At 49.9% G+C, this 20,141-nt stretch overlaps 1 protein-coding gene across 2 annotated transcripts in view; it reads left to right on the top strand.

Annotated features, from left to right (window-relative positions):
- CYRIA (CYFIP related Rac1 interactor A) overlaps nt 1-20,141 on the top strand; it is a 104,860-nt gene that overhangs the window by 22,795 nt on the left and 61,924 nt on the right. The window lies entirely within an intron of this gene.

Here is a 20,141-nt window from a genome sequence, read left to right as displayed (position 1 = left end):
CAGCTCATGGGCTCATGTGAGCACTTGGCTCAGGTTTTGAAAGCTGATCAGTGGGAGGGGCCACAACTTGAACCCGAAAGTGGATGCGGCCCGTAGTATGCGGGTATCCCAACCCTGGCCCTGCACAGGGTTGAGATAGAGGTCGGTTGCATGAGGTTCACATCAAACTTTTTGAGGGTTCTTTGGCCCTCGCTGCTCAGGCCAAAGTGAGTTAGGATTTGTGTTCATGAAAACCTTTCTACTTTGGCTCGAAGTATGTTTGTGAGGGTGGTTTTAGTGGTTGGGAGAAACAGCTGCCTGTACAGGGGGTCCACTCTACGACCATGCAGGGGTATGGGAGAGCAGAGAAGTCAGTGTAATCAGCCTGGGCTCCCTGGGGTGTGAGTTCTTCCCATCCACATCCTGTCATCAGTTTCTACCTAAGACTGACTGTTTTCTGTTCCACTCACGTGCACTGGCAACAGGACTGCAATGAACCTGCTGGTTCATTCATTAATGTATTCCCTACATTTGTTGACAAATATTTATTGATCCCTTGACACTATACAAAACAGAGCCCCAAGTTTTATCTTTCGTGCATAGGCACACAGACACGCATGCACTACGCTAGGCCATGGAGAGCACCATGGGAAGAAATGGAACTGGGTATTGCCAGGAAAGAGTGAAAGAGGTTCGTGTCTCTACAGGTGGTTCAGAGGAGGCGGTCTGATGAGCACGCTCCTGAAAGAGGTGGGAGATGAGTCCTGGCCCAGTCTGCAGAGAGAGGTGGACTGTACAAGGCAAAAGGAATAGAAAGTGAGAGTTCGTTTTGCTGGTTCAAAGACAGGAGAAAAGTGTCAGCAGGGTGTGTGGGGGATAAATGAAGCCGGAGTGGTGAGGGGAGAGCTGGAAGTCGGGCAGGACCTGAAGGGCTGTGCAGAACTGGTCTCTAACAGGGCGACTGGAAACTGGCAGGGACCGAGCAGCCATGGCCCTACTAATGCTCTAAACTGGGTGTCATCCGATTTAAAAGAGTATTTTAGTAATTCTGCCAAAGTGTCTGGAACAGGTGAGGAAGCTGAGGGGCTTATCTGTAATCCGTTAGCTCACAAATGACAAAGCCAACATTGGACAAGGTCTTTTGAATTTCGGAACATATCCCAGACCTGCCTCAAATTTAGACATTGGTTCATTAACATTGACTTTTGAACAACATGGGGGTTAGAAGCTTCCACCCTGTGAGTAGTCACAAATCCCTGTATGACTTTTGACTCCCCCAAAACTTAATTAGGAATAGCTTACTGTTGGCCGGGGGCCTTCCCAATAGCATAAACAGTCAACACGTATTTTGTACCTGATGCTTTATATACTACATTCTTGCAATAAGCTAGAGAAAAGATAATGTTATGGAGAAAACCATAAGGAAGAAGAAACACACGTACAATACTGTCCTGTAAAAAGAAATCCACATATAAGTAGATTTGCATAGTTCAAACCCGTGTTACTCAAAGGTCAACCACATTTAGGATTTGAATAGAGTTGTTCATTTCTCTGCTTCGTATCAACTATGATGATGTAGGAAAGCTCAATGTCTCCTCCCTGAACCACATTAACACAGATCATGGCCGTAACACATCTTTTCAGAAGGGAGAGCATGTCAGATGTGGTTTCATAGCTTCAGCAAATTAACACATCCCCTGGTACCCGGTAAGGGTTAGTGTGTTTCCAGAGAAACAGAACCAATAGGAAATACACATGTGTATCCAAGAAGTCCAGGATCCATAGTCGGCAAGATGGAGACTTAGCAAAGCTGCTGGTGTTGTTCTATCCTAATCCGAAGGCCCAAGAACCAGGCAAGCCGATGGCTCTTCCAGAAGGAAGGCAGGAGACCTGTGTGCTAGCTCAAAGACAGATAGATGGAGAGCACAAGTTCTCCCATACTCTGCCCTCTGTCCTGTTAACGCCTTTAAGGGATTGGATAAGGCCGTCCACATTTGGCAGGACATCTGTTTCACTCAACCTACTGATTCAAATATATAGTATGTTAATTAATTGAATTTAAATAAAATAAAATATTTTTAATGTGAATTTCAGGCAGAGACATCCTCAAAGACATGTGCAGAATAATGTTTAACCAGCATTTGGGCACGTCATGTCCCAGCAAGTTGACCTGGGATATTCACCATCACAGAGACCATTTTTATAAATACAAATATACTTAAAGAAAATTAAAAGTTGCAATGAGGAAGGCCTGAGCTCCTTCCCGGGACCATGCCCCCAACTCTCTCCCCTTGTATGGACCGGCTTCTCTGGATTCTAAGACTGCTCTTATCCAATTCAAGGTCCTTCGTTTTCAGAGCAACATTCCAATTCCACTTGAAAGGGTGACCGAACAGTCAGGATTCTCAGAGATCACCTGGACTAAGGATTGTCTAATATGGTCTATCTCATTGTCACATGGAAAATGGTGCCATGTGTGCAGCCCACAGAGGACATGCTGAAGCTGCTTGTGGCCAAGGCAAGAGGCCAGGATGGGGGAAGGGGGCTCTGGCCACCTTGAACCCACCAACTGACTCCCCCAAGTCTGGGCATACAGCAGCAGATCTTTGCTGCATGATTGAAAAAAAAGTCTATTTAGTCTAAGCCATCTATTTTACAGATGGGAAGATTGAGGCCCAGAGAGGGAAGAGCAGGAGCAGAGCACCCTGTTGATTGCCCTGCATGGTTCCAAATTTCTGAATTATTTATTAATCATTTACCACACATTGCCAGAGACAGATACTGTGTGTGTGTGTGTGTGTGTGTGTTATACGCGCATGGTTATCAGTGGTCTAGGGACAGAGTCTTTGTCATGTTCTCTTTCTTTTCTTATATCCTCCAAATCATCAAGCATAATGGTTTGGACTTTTCTATGTGTTAAAGTATAAACGAACAACCATCCAGCCGTAACCTTGAAACTAAACTGTGGCGTCCTTCTACATCAGGTGTCCCTTCTGCCAGAGAGCGTCCCCTGATGTCCCCAGCCGTAAATAATCTCTGCTTTGACCCTCCAGAGCATTCTTTTCGTGACATCTGAGTGCTTTTACGACTTTCTCCCTTATATTGGAGTCACAGGTGAATGCATTCCATTGTCCTTCCAAATGATACAGCCACTCTGAAGGGATTGCTCCATGGGGTTCATGAAACACAGTGGCATTGACTTTACAGACTTTCAATTTGGGTTCAGCATATTTTGAGAAGAGCCGATTGTGCCTCAGACCCTGCCCGCAGTCTGCTGTCCCAGAGGCTCATGTTGACCCCAGCAGCCCTACAAGGTGGCTGGGCAGATAAGCTTCATCTTACAGGCCAAGAAAACTGAGATTTGAAGAGTGAAGCTACCTATCCAGGACAGTTTTAGGGTTTTAGTTGAGACCAAAACTTCTGGCCCCAAGTCCCCCTTTGCACCAGCCCAGGGTGCATCCTTGTTGGTGGAATCAATATACAAGCCAAGAAGAAGGGAGCCGATTAACTCAGAGGCGAATAAATGCCATAAGCCATGTGTGATTTTTGTTAGTGGTCATAGAAGTACCCTCGTGCTGGGGAAACATGAAAAGAGTGTTTGCACTCGTGGATGCGTTCTGCTTACCTCCCTTGTCCCCTGGAACTTGTCCACAGGTTCTACTGAAATGTGACTTTCAGTTGCAAGAATGCCTTGCCCCCCACCCTGGTTTCTACCACAATGAAAATGGGAATTCATACCTTTTCATTTGGATGTTCATCATTGTCCTTGATAAGTCTTGCCTTTTTAGGAAGTAAATCCAATCAGCTTCTGGTCCCTGGGAGGCCTGGTGGCCACCACTCCCTGTGTGTATGTGCCTGTGTGTGTGTGTGTGTGTGTGTGCGTGCACTTGCTGGTGGCATGGCAGTAAACACCCTGCTTCAGTTTTCTGCTCCCTTTCTCATCTCGCATAGCAATAATCTGCCCCTTCTATGGTAGAGACCCTCCAAAAGTAGAAGAAAGAATGCACAGCAAGGCTGGAGTCATCTTTTATGATTTAGCCCAGTTAATTCCTGATTCTAATCAGAGCCCAAAGCCCCTAATCATGCTTCTGAGTTTGGTAATGGCAGATCTCTTCACAAACATCTGCGAAGGAAGCATGCATAGAGGAGTCTTTGGATAGAGACCAGTAGTTAAGCCCCAGGACCCGCACAACAGATGCCTCTTGAAGAGCGTGATCAGCTCCAGCTCCCTGGGGGCACGCGGCAGGGAGCGCCCTGAGAAGAAATGGTCCTCCGAGGCTGAAATCAATGCGAGCAGCCTCCGAAGGGCCATGCAGATCCTCACCATAGCCTATGAGGGTGTCCTTTTTCTGGATGCAAGCACTGAGGCTGGTGATTCAACCTGTCCACTAAAGAGGGTGGTCCTAGAGCAGAGCCTTTCTGGTTCCCGTCATAACCTCTCTGTGGGGCAGGTGGACATGACAGCGAAATGGAGTGTCCCACCTCCCCCGAGGCCTGTGCTCTGCTTTGGGTCAGATCCCAGCAACAGAGCAGAGAGGGCTGAGATGCTGGCATAGAGTCAACAAGTGGGATGTATGTGGGCATCCTTTATCACTTCGGTCCTGTAGGTAGATGAACTCGATTTTAGGCATCGACAGTGCTGGACACTGGCCATGGGGCTGGGTCCTGGAGGCAAGGGAGAGCTAATGCATTTTCTGCCTGAAAGAAAGTCTGGTGGAGAGTCGTTTCTCAGAATATGTTCTTATATCATGGAACCGGTCCTGGCAGGACACATCCAGAAGGCGTTTACACATGCCTTCCTTGATCAGATAAATACTTTGAAAACACTCTGTCTGGGTGGGCACTGAGGGAATGACAGGGAGCAAGACTGCCACGGGCCTGGTCCTGAAAACACACACAGGATATTGAATTGTAGGTGAATACAGACAGAACCAGATACTCCTTTTGTAATATCCTGGGGGGGAAATGTGGAAAATGTGGAAGGTAAATAAAATTACAGAGGGGATGTTGAGACACAATTATTTACTGACTTAGGGTTGTTTTGTTTCATTTTGACTGTATCTATTTTTTATAAAACAAAAGCATAATTATTCACTGAAGTCCCTTGGACCTTTCCTTGGTTGGTCTGGACAAGTTGCGAATGGTTCAGGTCTGCTCCTTCCATGGTTTTATATAATTCCAGTAGGCTTTCGAGACAGTGCTATGTCTTAAGACAGTGGAGAAGGGTGTATCTCTAGGTCCTTGCTTCTTACATTTCCCCTGCCTACAGATGCCTTTCTCTGTGGCTGGATGCTGTGTATTTTTTAAGCTACAGTTAAGAGCTCGTCGACTAAAGTCATCCATTCAAGCATTGGACGACTGTGTACTGAAAGCCTGCTTTGTGGATGTGTAGTTCTAGGCTCTGGGGAAAGGCTTACATCAGTGAGGGGAAAAAGTAGATAATAAAGCAATAATAATAATAAATCAGGGGAAGGTAATAAAGTGATATTTATTACCTTCTAGTATATTAGAAGGTCAAAAAAGCAATGGAAAAAAATGGAGCGCAGTGTAAAGGGAATATGTTTTGATCTATGCTGGATATTCTAAAGGTAAGGCCAGGAGGATTTTTGGAAGGATTGCATGTGGGGCGTGAAATAAGAGAGGAGGCTGGGTTGACTCAACGTTCTGTCCTAGGACACTGGACGGATGGAATTGTCATTAGCTGAGATGAGAAAGACTGGGGGCTGGGGAGCTGCACAGAGAGAGGAGACGGGGAGTTCAGTCTGGGGCTGTGACACGTTTGAGGTAGGCGTCCAAGTGTAGACTTAGAGGAGGTCAACGCTAGAATTATGGATTTGAGATTCATCGAAATAGAGATGATACTTAAAACCATGAACCCGCATAAGGTCACCAAAAGTGTGAGTCCTGATAGAGAAGAAAGAGCTTGAAGGCCTGAATCCGAGGAGATGCCAAGGTGAAGTTTGGGAAGAAAGCCAAGGAACCAGCCAAAGAGAGTAAGAAGGAGCAGACGTTAACTAGGGGGAGCAAAAGGAGACTATGATCTAGGGGTCGGATAACTAAGACTTTTTGGAACAAAGACTCAACTGTGTCACCACTGATGACGGTCTAGTGACGATGAAGGTTGAGAACTCATCATTGGATTTAGGCTCCTGGAAGTCATGGGTGTGGCCCACTGGGTCCCCGCCCACCCAGCATGTGCCCTTCATGTGTTGTGTGCTCCTTTCATGATATTCTACACGGCAGCGACGTGATCTGTTCAAGTTGCCAGGCCCCCACAAAATAGCTTATGTCAGCAAGCCCGGAGCCATCCCCACTAATTACTAAGGTAACGTTAGTGGCTATCCTGGTGTACCAGGACCTATCTGGGTGGCATGAGTGTGTTTAAGTCACATACACAATCCTCTGCCCTCAGCTATCTTACCATCTAAGAGAGAAAACCAAGGTGTCTGGGCTCTGTTACAGCACCAGGAAGCAATTGAGGTAGGATAAAATTATGGAAGTTCAGAGGTCGCTGAAGTTTCCCCTGGGGATCAAGGTTGAGTCCATGGCTGAAGTGGCCTTTGAATGTGGCCTTGAAGGATGGACAGGATTCGGAAATGAGAAGGCAGAGAAGAGGGAGCTATTTCAGACAGAGGGAACACTAGAGCAGGGGAGACAGCTGGAAAGGGGGCACTGAGCTGGAGGGAAGGGTGTGGGAAGGAGAGAGACAAGTGGGAGACAGGGCCTGGAATTGTGGCCAGGACCTGATGAAGAGAGTCTTAGAAATTAGATTCTGGGCTTTATTTCTTGGTCAACGGGGAAATCATTAAAGGCTTTAGAGCCACAGAGTGATGTGGGAATAGCTGTGCTGCTTCGGGAAGAGTCATCTGGCTGTGTGTGCAGAACCGTCCAGAAGAAAGAAAGAGAAGAAGGACCTAAATTAGGGCAGTGGCAGCGGGAGGAGGGAGGAGAGGTAGGAGGAGGGGTGACGTGTGACTCCGCGGAGGCAGAACCCGCAGGACGTTAACACTCCCGGAGTGCGGAGCGCCTGGCCTGTAGCTGGGGCTCTGGGCCCTCCCTAAAAACCACAGGAGCCTTTTGAAGTGCAGTGACCTAGGCAGTCCCTGGTCACTGGTACTTGTCACCTCCGCCCCCCAGTCCTCCTCTGAACCAGGCATACTTGAGTTTCACCTCGTTAATGACATAAAACATGCTTATTTCTGGAACTCTGTGATTCACACAGCTTCTGCACTGAAGAAACAAAGGAGCTCTGCATTCCTGGACTTTAGGGAGGTCATTTTGGAGATGGGAGAGATGAATGCCAGCAAGGGCCCATCCAGGCCACCTCCCGCCCTCGGGCTCTGATTCTTCTGTTGCGTCTGGGCTGATCAGCCGTGCGCGGCATTTCCTGAATTGTTGGGTGAAGCAGTAGTCAGAGCCCTGGGGAGGGGGAAATGCATGGTGCCACCCTGCCTGGCAGTGCCATAGGAAATGCCAAGTGACCCAGATGGGGCCCCGGCAGCCTGCCTGCTGATTTCCCCAGGCAAATCCACCCCAGGAGCACAGCCTTTGTACCAGAGGACAGAAACCCTCCCGCTGCTCTGCCGGTCTCTCAGCCTCCGCTCGAGTGGGCTCACACTTGAGCAGGTAATGGCACCCAGGGGGATCCTCACCGATCTCCGATCTCCGTGACGTTGGAACCCCGGGCTGTGGGGGAAGGGGCTGGCCTGCCGCCAACACCGGCATCCCAATTCATGTGGCAGCGTAGGGGGACGAGCCTTTGTGGCAAGGCTGGCTTCCTCCTGACTCTGCCCATAAAAGGAGAAAAGTGCTGCTATCTGGTCGGCATTGGGTAGGATTGCTGATGATAAATTTTTTAAAAGTGTGGATTTTCCCCCCTTTTCTGCAAAGCGGGGGGGGGGGGGGGGGGGAGAAAGGGAGACAGAGAGAGAGAGAGAGAGAGATTGCTTTCACACAGTTTCTAGGCTGTATGTGCTAACAGATGGATCCAGACTCATCTTTTATCTAGTGTTACAGAAGATAAAACTGAAACTGGATGATATGCTGCCTCTTCAATTTACAAGAGGGGGAAAAAAAATAAAAAAGCTTTTTAAGGGAAGCCCTTATGGTAGAAAAGAATGGTCCAAAATATTGTCTGGCTTTACTCAAAAGACACAGTACAGTGGGACCATTTAAAAGTGATTTTCTCCCTCTGCCTCCCTGACTTCCCCCAAGTGTATGATCTCGGTGTCAGAAGTAGGCCAAGCTCTAGGGCTATCATGAATTACGTATCAAGAGACATTATTACCCAAGAGTCTTGAACAAATGCCCCATGGTTTAAATTTTACGGATATTTTTTCCCCCTCTCGGTGGCAGCAATTTCAGTCTCTGCCTTCTTCCTTAGATGGAAAAGGAAAGTGTTTTAGAGAAGGCAGGAGGAGAGGAGACGTTATGCTAATAGAGGTAATTGTGCAATGATTGGAAGCCGCTCTGTTCTCTTGGAAGGAAGCTTTTGTCCCGCACCCAGTGGCCCTGCACTCCAGGTACTGGGCCTGCTCTGGGTTTGTCTTATCTATCTGATTTCAGCAGGAGTCAGACACCCACAGAGTCAGGGCTGACTGAGAGGGACAACACATGAACTAGGCATCCGTATACCCACCCCTTAGGACAGATATCCTCTGAATACCAGGTGTGCTTTCCCGACTTCTCTCCAAGTCAAGAAGGGCTTTCTGAAACTAATTCTTTGATCTGAAATTGGAGCCATCGACTGGGTCAGGAGGAAAGGCAGGTGTCCGCTGTTTGCTTTTTTGCCTCGTGAGAGCCCTCGAAGGGATCAGAACATCAGCCCCGAACACAAGTGCTGAGGGTAGAGTGCTTCCGCGGGCACAGTACTGGGTAGGACGTCCAGATAGGAATGCCTCTGGCTGTAGGAGGGGGTGTTCTCTGCTCCAGGTCCCATAATCTCCCTCCCAATTCATCCTCTTGGAGTGGGTATTTCACTATGCCTAGCTCTCCTTGAAATAGCCTGGGAGAAGCTGGTTATGATTCTTTATATAGGCTTCTCATCTTTTTTTAATCTTTAATAATCCTTTTATTAACTGTCTCCTTTTATTCTTCTTATGCTTTGGGATATGGCGGGAACACCACATTTTTAAGCATTTTAGAGATTAAATAATTGGAAGCTGGAGAGGAAATGCAATGGACTACGGTCCTGTACCAACACATCCACACCGGCAGACGTGTGAGCTAGAATACGAGCCTGATGGTATCGCCCTGCCATGGGAAAACAATAAAAGGGGAACCCTACGATCTAGCTCCCATTCGGAGGGGAGGGTCCTTTCTGAGGCTTTGCTGGTACTCTGTCTTCTAGCTCAGCCCCCGCCTCGAGCTTCCGTTCAGGCTTCCCTCCCGCTGCACCCCATCATGTACGCAGACCCCAGCCTTACCCCAGCACATGGAGTTCTTACTTCATAAGCCACATCACTTCTGTCCATACATATTGTCTCCTTGTTACCTGAACCCGAGCACCACCCCCTTCCCACTCTCCTTCTCACGTTCCTCATTTCCGTGGCTATGTCCTGCGTGGATTCTGGACTCAGTGCAGGTCTTCCTAGGAAGCCTTAATCCTCCAGATTCCCACCATGAGGCTCAGGCATCCATTACTGGCACGGTCACATCAGCCCATTCATTCCCATTGCAACAGCTGCCACATTGTATCTTCATTGTCATTTCATGTATGTATCTTTTCTCATAGCTCAGGAGCTGCTAGGGAACATGAGGGAGTCACCATGCTTTGCTCTCTGAATCTTCATCCTAGAGAAATTCAGGAAGATAGCAATTGGCTACAGGGTGGGTCATGGTGGGATTCTTCCTCCCTGTCACTGTCCCTCCGGATGTACCCCAAACAAGGAGTCAGCTCACCAGGCCGGGTTTGGTGACTATCCTGTGTACCATCAGGTGTGTGGCTGCCTTCAGACCCCAAGATGAGGTCACCACTGCTGCCCCATTTATCACCACCCTGACCCAAGCCTTTGGTACTGTGCCCAGCTGAAACATTTGAGAAAGTTCATCTCCAGATCTGTGGTGTCTGATCTATCACTGAGTCAACAAAGTCACTAGGGGAGAAGCAGGTCGTTAGGATAGAAGGAACACAGTATTCAGGCAGACAGACCTGAGTGAGAATCCCACTTCTGCCACGAATGGGCGATCTGTATGATCTCAGGAAATTGACCTTAATGCTCGGAGCTTTTGTATCTGTCTCAGTGAAATGACGGAGAGGTGTTGTATGAAGCTGTTTGTTAACGACAAGAGATTATGTTGTAAAGTACTTGGTACTTAAAGGAGATTCAAAACTATTGAGTGTTAGTAGTATGAAAAACGGTCCAGCTTCCAATGTAAGAAATCAGATTATTAAAAATATAGTAAAAGGATTTTACTGTCACTGATGAAGAAAGCCATCATGGCATGGCTTTAGACATTACAACTTTCAATTAAAAAAAGAAAAGAATCTGTTCAAGGCAGGAACATCAGAATAACAAAGAAAAATCTCCAGCTGTTTGGCCTTCCACACGTTTCCTTATTTCTCTTAGCCTGGGTTGCCTTATCTCCATGCCGGGCATAAGGAGACCCATGTTGCCAGGGTGTGGACGTGAGAAATGAGTGAGAGATGAGCGGTTTGAAAGGCCACGTGCAGCCAAGGACAGAGCTGGTTCTCAGTAAGTGGTTTTGAAATTTCTTTCGCTGAAGCTGTTCTACTCCCATCTGTGAATTCTGCCTGGATTTTAACCAGCTTATTCCTGAGCTCCAAGTAGCCTTGGAGTTTGGTAGAAGGACCTGAACAAGAGCCTCTTCTGGGCACTCAAAAATACTGCATCAGCCAGAGAGTCAGTAAGAAACTCAGCAGCGGGCCTGGGGCAGCCCGCCCCCCTTCCCCGGGCCTCCAGCTCCTCGTCCACACGGTGCAGGAGGAGAGCAGACAGTCGCCCAGGTGGCTTCCAGCTCTGGCATCCTTGGAGTCTAATTTATAGCTGAGTGAGTTGTCATTCACAGACCAAGAAGGGCCAAATTACCCTCATTACTCTGCTCGCAGCTCTGGTGCCTGAGAAGCCACTGGGTCCTGTGACATCTAGAATTAGCTCTGAACCCTTGGGCTTTTAATTAAAGGGCTTTGTGAGTCAGATGGTTTATGGTCAGATTCAGATCTTCAGGGAGACATGCAGGGAGGTCCCCTCTCCTGTCATCTCCTCCTTGAGAAATCGGCCGCTTCTCCCAGCACAGAGGCAAGGAGCTGGGAGATGTGCGGGGGTCTTCCAGAAAGGGCTTGTGGCTCAGCCTGGCCCCAAGGCCTCAGGGGCTCAAGGCCCCAGAGGCTCAGGGACCACTGATGTGTGGCCCGCCCTGGCTTTTTTTCCCTCGGAGTTTCTGGGTTGTGCCTGCCAGGGCTGCTTCGGCTGTGGCTCCCCACGGTGGCCCCCCACGGTGGCCGCAGCGACAGGAGTGGAGCTCACCCAGCGCTATTTCCGCTTCGGGTGGCTTGTGCTAAGTGCATTTGCAATCCCATGTGGTCGAAGGGATAAAAGGACTGTCTTAAAAAAAAAAAAAAAAAAAAAGTGGTTTCTGAATGTGTGGAAAGCAAGGCTGCCTGCTGTGTGTTTTTTAACAATTGCCTCCCCAGGGGAGGGTTGAAAACCTCACCTTTCAAGATGTTTCAACTCAGATTAGAAGGTAACTTTAATAAAATTGCTCTTCTGACCACGGCTGCTGCGATGGCCAGACTGGTGATTATTTGTCTAACCCGAGTCTCCAGGGCTGGAACTGGACACCGTGTCCCTCCCAGAGGAGGTGAAATTGTGTCAGTTACATCCTTGCACCTGGTGTCACCTTGGGGGGAGGGCATGCGCATGCGCACTGGCGTGCGGGCGTTCAGGAAGGAGCCCATCAGGATTTCAGACCCGTTCGCTTTTCCCACAATCTATTATTGAGCATGTACTCTGTGCCCGGCACCGTATCTTGTCCTGGTCCTTTCTGTCGCCTGCGTTGCAGTGTTCTGCACCCATCTGCTGTCTGGGTAGGATTCCTGTCAACTCATCCAAGTCCCCTCAATGTTTCTCCCACACGCCGATGTGTTGAGGGACCTTGAATGGGCCACTGTGTGGTCCCACAAGGAAGCATTAGCCTGGTGAGGACTTCGATCACCTCTTCAGGTAAGTACAGGACAGTTAAAGTGTGTGAAAATCTTCCATCAAGGTTTTTCAACTTAGGCGCTACTGACATTTGGGCCCAAATCAGTCTTTATGGTGGGAGACTCTCAGGGCTTTGCAGGATGTTCAGCAGCGTCCCTGGCTTCTACCCTGGGTGCCAGGAACACCACACACACGCTCCAGCTGGGACAGCCAAAAATGTCCACAGACATTGCCAAATACGTCCTCAGACTTTACATTTACCGAAACGCCCTTCTGTCTATTGTCCTAGTTTATGTAGTTAGGCGGAAGGATTTTTTTGCTCCCCTTTTATAGCTAAAGTAACTGAGGGCCAGGAAGGGCAGGCTTGCCTATCAAACAGTGAGTCAGGAAAGAGCTAAGGTTATAATTTCAGTTGCTGTCTTCCCAACCCAGTGTCCTTCTTGTGGATCCACTCAGTGGTGGGGTGGTGAATGTTTAGTCACTGATGCTCTGGGAAGAACAAAAGCAAAGCCAACCTGATTAGGAGTGGTTGCCAATGTCATGGTGCAAGTACCCCCGCCCTGGCCAGTTTCTTCTCAAAAAGACATCCCTGAACCGGAAGTTGGGAGAAGACATGTATAATTGGCTCTGGTTGGCCGGTGCCAGCTGGTTCCAGGATGCCACTGGGCTCACGTGTGCTTCTGCTCAGATAGCTTTGCTCTCTCCTGGACTGCTTCTGCCCCTTCTCTCTTCCCCGTCCACAGATACACTTACACTGGAAGGTGCCATGGGGAAGCATTAGCCTGGTGAAGGCTTTGATCACCCCTTTGGATAAGCACAGAACAGTTAGAGTGGGATTTTCTCCCTCTCCTGTTAACATTTGATTTCATAATCTTCCCACCTGAGGATCTGCAGAAGCAGGAAAGCTCCGGTCTTAGGATCGCCTGGATTGAATCAACTCCTGAGCAGGAGCTACGTAAGGGCTGTTGGTCAGCATCCATCATATTGAGTGTGAGATGCCTGGAGATATGGGGTAGTGATGGCCACAGGGCTATTGCACATACCTTTCTGGGAGATGGGAATAGGGAGTAGGCTAGAGTTTTAGTCTGGATATGAACTTGAACTTCTGTAAGACCCAGTTTCCACACCTGTGAAGGGAGAACTAGTTTATGTCGGGAGCCTCAGGTGTGTGCTCACCTACTCCATTGCTTGAAGGATTGCCTGGTTGTCATTAGTTGTCATTACAGTATCAGTTCATCAGGCCTAAGAACTCAGCTGGTCTTGGCTTTTTCCACTTGGTCATGGTTCAGTGCCATATGCTCCTTCTCTCTGGTCCAGCCTGAGATCTTGGGGAGCTGGGAGTTATTGAAAGACCTGGATTCTCATCCCAACTTTGGTACCACCTCATTCCATAACCTTGGGAAGCAGTTCAGTGTGACTAGAATGTGGGCGGCCCCTCAGGAAGGGCGGGAGCATGATGTGGCATTTGGAGTTTCTCCTGAAGGCGGTGAGAAGAGCTGAAAGAGAAGACACATCGTCAGAAGTGTGCTTTAGAAATTTCTTTCCGCAGAGCACAGGGCCAGAGTCCAGGCAGGATGAAACAAGTTAGGGAGTGGCACAACAGTCCAGACAAAAAAGTGAGGGAGCCCCCCACAGACACTAATGCAGAGTGGCACAGACAGAAAATGCTATGGGAGTTCAGAGAAGGGAGAGGTCAGCAGAGTATCAGAGAGGACTTCCTGGAGGAGGTGAGGCGGCTGCTGACTTGGAAGGATGGAGCTGTATGGAGGTATAAGCCTAAGGCTGCAGAACAGGCAAGAAAACACCAAACTGCAGTAAAGCCCTTTGGGCTTAAACTGAGACTTTGTGTAAAGGATGGCCATGTAAAGGACCTGGTGATGGAGAGACCTGAATGCAAGGCTTTGGAAAGTGGATTCTTGTTAGAAGGCCGTGCGCCTCACAGGAAATCACATTCTCTGGTCATCCTTCCACAGGGCTCAGATCAGAGGCGTTTTCCTGTTTGCAGCTCCCACTTGCTTTTTTGCCTTTGGCAAGGTATGGGGGTCTGGGACCCTGACAAGGGGGTGCCCACATTCCCCCCCTGCAGCCCTGTGCTGTTGAGGAGGGCACCGTCTCTCTGAGGCTTGAGTGTGAAGGCCGGGCTGAATGCTGATGCATGACTCCCGATTCTCCTCGCAGTGGGGGGCCCAGGAAGGGACCAGCTGTGCCGGTGCGTGAGCGCAGTCCCCAGGGTTTGTCTGCCTAGGCCAGGGTGACCGTGGTCCCCCGCAATAAGCCCTCTCCCAGCTGACGCAGGTCAGTTCTCAGTCACTCCTCCCTGGGTTGACTGTGACCCTTTGCCCTTACTGAGAAGGATGGAAAGGCCCCGATGTCCCACATGCCAGATGCATGACAGCGTGTCTGTCCCTGTCCACGAGGCGAAGGACAGCCAGCCTCACGGCGTCTGAGGTAACAGAGATGGGGTCTTCCCGTGGAGGGTCAGGAAACAAGAGTTCGCTGGGAAACAGCACGAGCTAAGTAGCACAACCTCGGAGGCTCACGTGAGAAAACCGGGAAGGGAAAATGACTCACCCCGGCTGGAGCCATCCGGAATCAGTAACAGGCGGACAGATTCCAGACACCCTCTGGACCTCAGCGTGTCCCTGATGGATTTGGATTCAGATCCGGCCTTTGGGCAGGAGGAGAACCATTTGCCTGGTAGTTTAGCAGAGACCTGCCTTGGAAGGAAATCACTTTCTCAAATGGCTGGTTAGGCTCTTACTCCATAGATGGGGTCCACCGATGGGCTGTTCTAGACAGCCCGAGTCCCGAGTTCCAAGGCCTTCTTCATTATGCAGGTGGCAGGGAGTGACCTGCCCGCTGTCGTAGAGATGTGGGATCAAAGCAGAGATGGGAGCCCGGTTCACGATCTTCTCAACCCACAGTGCTCTGCCTCCCTCTGGTCTCACGGCAGAGGCGCTATCTCTATCAAACACCCAACAGAAGCCACCTAGAAAGGGCCCTCTGTTGCTACAGGCCAGGAGCTGGTGGGGAGTTCATAGGTGGTTTGCGGCGTTCGGATGGCGTCAGACATAGGACACACGTGCGGCGTTGGGAGCCTGAGTGCCTGCGATGTTGGCACAGTATGCGGGAACCCATCCCCGCCACAGGGACTTGGGTGGCACATGACTCCAGCTGGACTGGCTTTCAGATTACACTCAGTGCAATCTGGCCATGGCACCATTTCTTAGCTTCTTACTCCTGGGCAGCCCTGGCCTTGAGCTTCAGAGCAATCCTTTACTCTCATGGGCTAGGCCCACTTTGCCCACATAGTGAGGAGCAGTTGTATTTTCTAAAGTTCACATGAAATGGACAGACAGAGGCCAAGATGCAAAGAAGTTACAGTTCACAGCTGATGGGCTGAAGACCCCAGGCACTTGCCACAGCTTCCCCCCCCCCCCCACCCCACTAACACTTGGAAAAGCGTTAGATGTGCTAACTCACGGGCAGCATCCCAGGAAGCACCAGTGCAGGTAAAGCCCTTCATAGCCTGACACTCGTCTCTTTTCCTGCTGTCTCTGCTACCTCTTTTCCTCGTCCCCAGACACGCTGAGCCTTCAAAGAAGCCAAATTTTACAATCGAGCCTTGTCATTTTTGCGGGACCCTGGGCTAGTTACAAGAGCTATAACTCCCCCTTGAAGAGAAGTAAGACATGCCTTTCCTCTTAACCAGCTCCCTGTCCAGTGGCAAAGAGAAAACATGGGCATAAGTAGCTTTGATGCTTTAGAAGACAAAGCTCATTTGATCTTCAAAGTGGCCCAGAGAAGCTGCTGGTATATATTGCTGAAAGATCTGCATTTAATAGACTTTCCATCTGCAGATCAGAGAGAAACAGTGACTAAGTAAAGGTCGCACAGCCCAACCAAGGCCACATTGGGAGTAGACTTAGGTTTCCCTGACTGCCTATAAAACATTCCTGCTACATCAAGGTGTCCTCTCGGCTTGTGTCACTGGGGATGGCTGGGCACAACCTCTGCAGGCTGGACTGTCTGTCTCTGCCTTATTGCCGCCTGCCTGTGCAGACAAGGCGGCTGTCAGATGTTGATGCCTCAAACCCATGAGGTTGTGGCCCTTTCCCTACAGAAAGGTAGCAATCTTAGGGTTGCTGCCTAGGGAGGGAGGAGGGACGATAGAAACTCCCCTGTTGTCTGCGATTTAATTATACTGACGGTCAGGGTCATCCGGGAGAGGATGCTGGTCCCACTCCTTTTCAGAAGTGTCTCCCCCTGCCCACGCCAGAGGAGAACCTCCGGTTGACATGATCAATACTGTAAAACATGTTCTTCGCAAAGAGGAGGGAGCCACTGTGCTGCTGGTGTGCAGAGAATGAGATGTGAACTTCTTAAATAACTGGGCCAAGTTTCCTGACAGGTCCAGTCAATGAAGCTGGTGTCCTCCTGTCCTCCACATGGGGGGCACTTACCTTAGCGCTGTTGAGGTGTGACAGAGAAGACAGACAGATGTTAAGCCACGACCCTGGGAAATGGAACAGATGTGAGCTCAGTGCTCCTGAGCTCTGCTCGAGACCCAGGCTCATGTCCTGGTTCTGCCATTGCCTGCCACTGCCGATGGCCCTCTCACCCTATGCCAGATACACCAGCTATGAGTTATAGTATGCAGTATTAGGGAGTTAGGGATTGAACTTGGGCTCAGAGGTGTTACCCACCCTCCCACCCCAGTTTACAGTCAACCTTGGCTACTCACTCTGCCTCTCGGAGTTACTCTCTAAGTCCTTATCTGAATGAGCACAGCCATTTCCAGGAGGACCACAGGATGTGGAGCACACGGCCTGGTGCACAGTCAGTGCACAGTGCAAATGAATGCCATGTTTTGATCCCCTCGCCATCATTCACTCATTGACCTCTGACAGTCTAGAGTTGTCTGAGCCCAGACACTCTGGGCTATCACCATCTGGACTCTGGCCTGCTCCCATGTTGTGTCCCCAGCACAAGTGGCTACATGCCAAGATGCAAGAAACTGGAACCAGTCCCAAGAGCTGTGTCCAGTCCTGGCTTCTCCGCCTACCTGCTGGGTGGCAATAGACAAGGGCCTCCCCTTCTCTAGAACTCAGGGATCCTGTGAATGGCATTAACAGTCATATCAATAGTGGTAATGATAGTACCGATGTCAGTAGTGGTTTTATTGGTGGTCGTCCCACCCAAAAGTCCATGCCCTAACCCCCACAACCTGTGAATATGGCCTAATTTAGAAAGAAGGGTCTCAGGGTCTCACATATTCCTCAAATATCATCACTTGCAGAAGCTGCTTCAGGAAGCAGAGAGCAGGCGTTGCTGCCTGTTACTACAGGATGAGGCCTGCGGCCATTGTCTCTGAGAGCAGCCCCTTCAGGCATGAGTAACCTTCCTTAGCCCCAAGAGTTTCTCTAGAGTCCTCAGAAATCACTGGACTACAAGTGCTGTGATGTTCCTTGATTAAATGAATGCAACCCGCTATGGCCTGATTCTTAAGTAGGGCTTCCTCTCCAGGCCAGATCCCTGGCCAAAGGCTCCAGCTCAACACCCCCCAGGTCAGGGTCAGCGCCTGCTGGTCTTGGAGGAAGTCTGGCTTGTCCTAGCAATGCTATCCCTGAGGAAGTGGGGTCCACCTAGCAGTGGGCCTCAGTTTCTCCAGTGAGGCTGGGTGGCTGCTCTCACACTGCCCTAGGCTGCCCCAGAAAGGAGAGCCACTGAGCCCTCCCGTTTGGGGGACTGACTGGTTATCAGAACAGCTGCACATTCAGGGTCTGGGTGTGAGGGCCCAAGGAACCCAATGGTCCTTTTAAAATATATTGCTGAAACTCATCACGCCTTGCTTCTTGAATCATAGCGTGGCTCCTTTATAATCAAATTACATCAGCCTGTTTTATATGTAGGACCTTTGAGTCTAGCAGATTTAGAAGGCATTCTGCTGAGCACAGGAGAGTGAGTGGCTGCAAAGGGGCATTTATAGGGGTTGGAAAGCAGGGGGGCACCCAGGAGAGTCCAGCACAACTAGACATCCAAACAAGCAGCCCCACAAATAAGGCCCTATGGATTATGTGGGGGTTGACCAGATGTCTTGTGGGCCCAGGCCACTCCTGCTCTCTGTCTGTTGTCCCAGAGGCATCATTAATACCTCCTTTTCACTCTGAGAAGGATCTGGGTTTGGCTGATAAATCACGTGGTCACCCTAATTGCGTGTCATCTTATATGTACACTCAGCAGAGATGCAGTGTCGATGATCTATTTGAAGAAAAGCCTATATCTGTGTGCTCTAATGGCTCTGAGGCTGACTGTGTGCGAGCGTGGCTGTACCCTGTGACTGAGGCATGTCCCTGTCTTGTAACACACATGCCTTCGAGGTGAAATCATGGGCCAAAATGTCAAATAGAGAGTGGTTTAGATCCTTTCTCATAACTTGCTGGCTTTTTGACCTTGAGGAAATTACTTAGCTTATCTCAACTATCCAATGGGGATAATCATAGAGACTCAACAGTTGGTGTCATTATGTGATAACCCATGTCAAGCAAGTGCTTATTTCTTGATACATGATAAGCTACCAACGGATGGCATTGCCACTATTGTTATTCTTGTTATTATTATTATTTCATGACCGTTATTATTGTGGCTTTAGTCCCTCCATCTGTGACATGGTGATGGGTGATCTTTGTCCCGGCCTGCGCCCGGGGTCTTCATGAGACTAAAAGTGAGTAGCATCCCCAGAACCTAGTGTCCCTGGGAATGTGTGTGCTGTCCCAGGCGAGGACTTTGGACAGAGGCTCCCTCGGGCTCCTGCCCGGTGGGGCCATCCCTCTTTGACATGGAAGATGGGTTTCCAAGACATCATCGCCCCTTCCACCCACCCCAAGGACGGCGCTCCTCGGCCCAACCTACTTCCTCTTCCCGTGAACAACGCTGTATAAACACCAAGGCCGGAACATCACTTACTGGGGGCGGGGCACCCAAAAAAGGGCGGGTCCAGATTCCAGGGTGGGCCTGTGGGGCATCTCTCAGTGTTCTCCGCCTGGGGAGCCTTCCTGTGCCTCTTGAATGAAGGTGTCCTCTGTTCCCAGGGTCCTTACTTTAATTCCCTGGTTCTTTTCACTAATTTGCTTTTCTGTATGCCTCGCCCTTTCTTTCTTTCTTCTTCTTTTTCTTTGAATGTGACTGCTCTGAAAGGGAGGATTCCCTAGTGGTTGAGAGCAGGAAGTCCACCCGGACTGCCTGAGTTGAAATCTTGGCTCTACCTACCACCCAAAAGCTGAGTTCCTTGGAGGACCACGTCAGTGTCCTTATCTGTGAAAGGAGGCAAGAGGGATACGTCTCTCGTGTGGTTGTTGGGAGGTATCAGGGGTCACTAAGCTTAACAATGCCTGATGCCCAGAGGATACCTGCTGAATGGGGGCTATTTGTATCATAAAATCCTGCCCGCTCCCGTTTTTTTCATGTCCCCGGGTGTTCTTGGTGCCGTGGGGCTGAGGCTGCAGGGTGTCCTGGCCCCAGTCTAGGCTCTGCTGCTGGTTCGTGGGGACTCTCGGGAGCAAGCCACCCATGCGGGGCCTTCTCACCAGGCTCTGCCTTCTCTTTGGTGTGCCCTGCGCTGCCCTTTCACTTCTGGAGCCTTTCAAAAGTGGAAGGCACACCGCCGTTCTGAGCTCTCTGCACCTCCACTGAACAGGGCAGTGACACATAACGTGGAGAAAAAGACACACGTCGTAGACAGGAGGTCAGGAGATGCCTCTCATCGTCTGGGTTCTGTGGTGTGACCCTGGATTAGTCCTTTCATGTCTCTGGATTCAGTGTCCCCAGTTTCAAAATGGGAGCAATGACCCTTCTAGAAAATGACCCAGAATGAGGGAGGTACAGACGCGAGGGTCCCTGACGGTCTCGGGTGGAGCAGGGGGCGTGGCCGCAGCCCCGGCGACAGTCCTCATGGCAGGGGACAGAAGTCACTCAGCACTGGGATTGTGTGAGGTTGTGCTG

The sequence above is a fragment of the Mustela nigripes genome, chromosome 7 (assembly GCF_022355385.1).
Source record: "Mustela nigripes isolate SB6536 chromosome 7, MUSNIG.SB6536, whole genome shotgun sequence".
Lineage (NCBI taxonomy): Eukaryota > Metazoa > Chordata > Mammalia > Carnivora > Mustelidae > Mustela > Mustela nigripes.
This window is presented reverse-complemented; position numbering and strand designations above follow the sequence as displayed.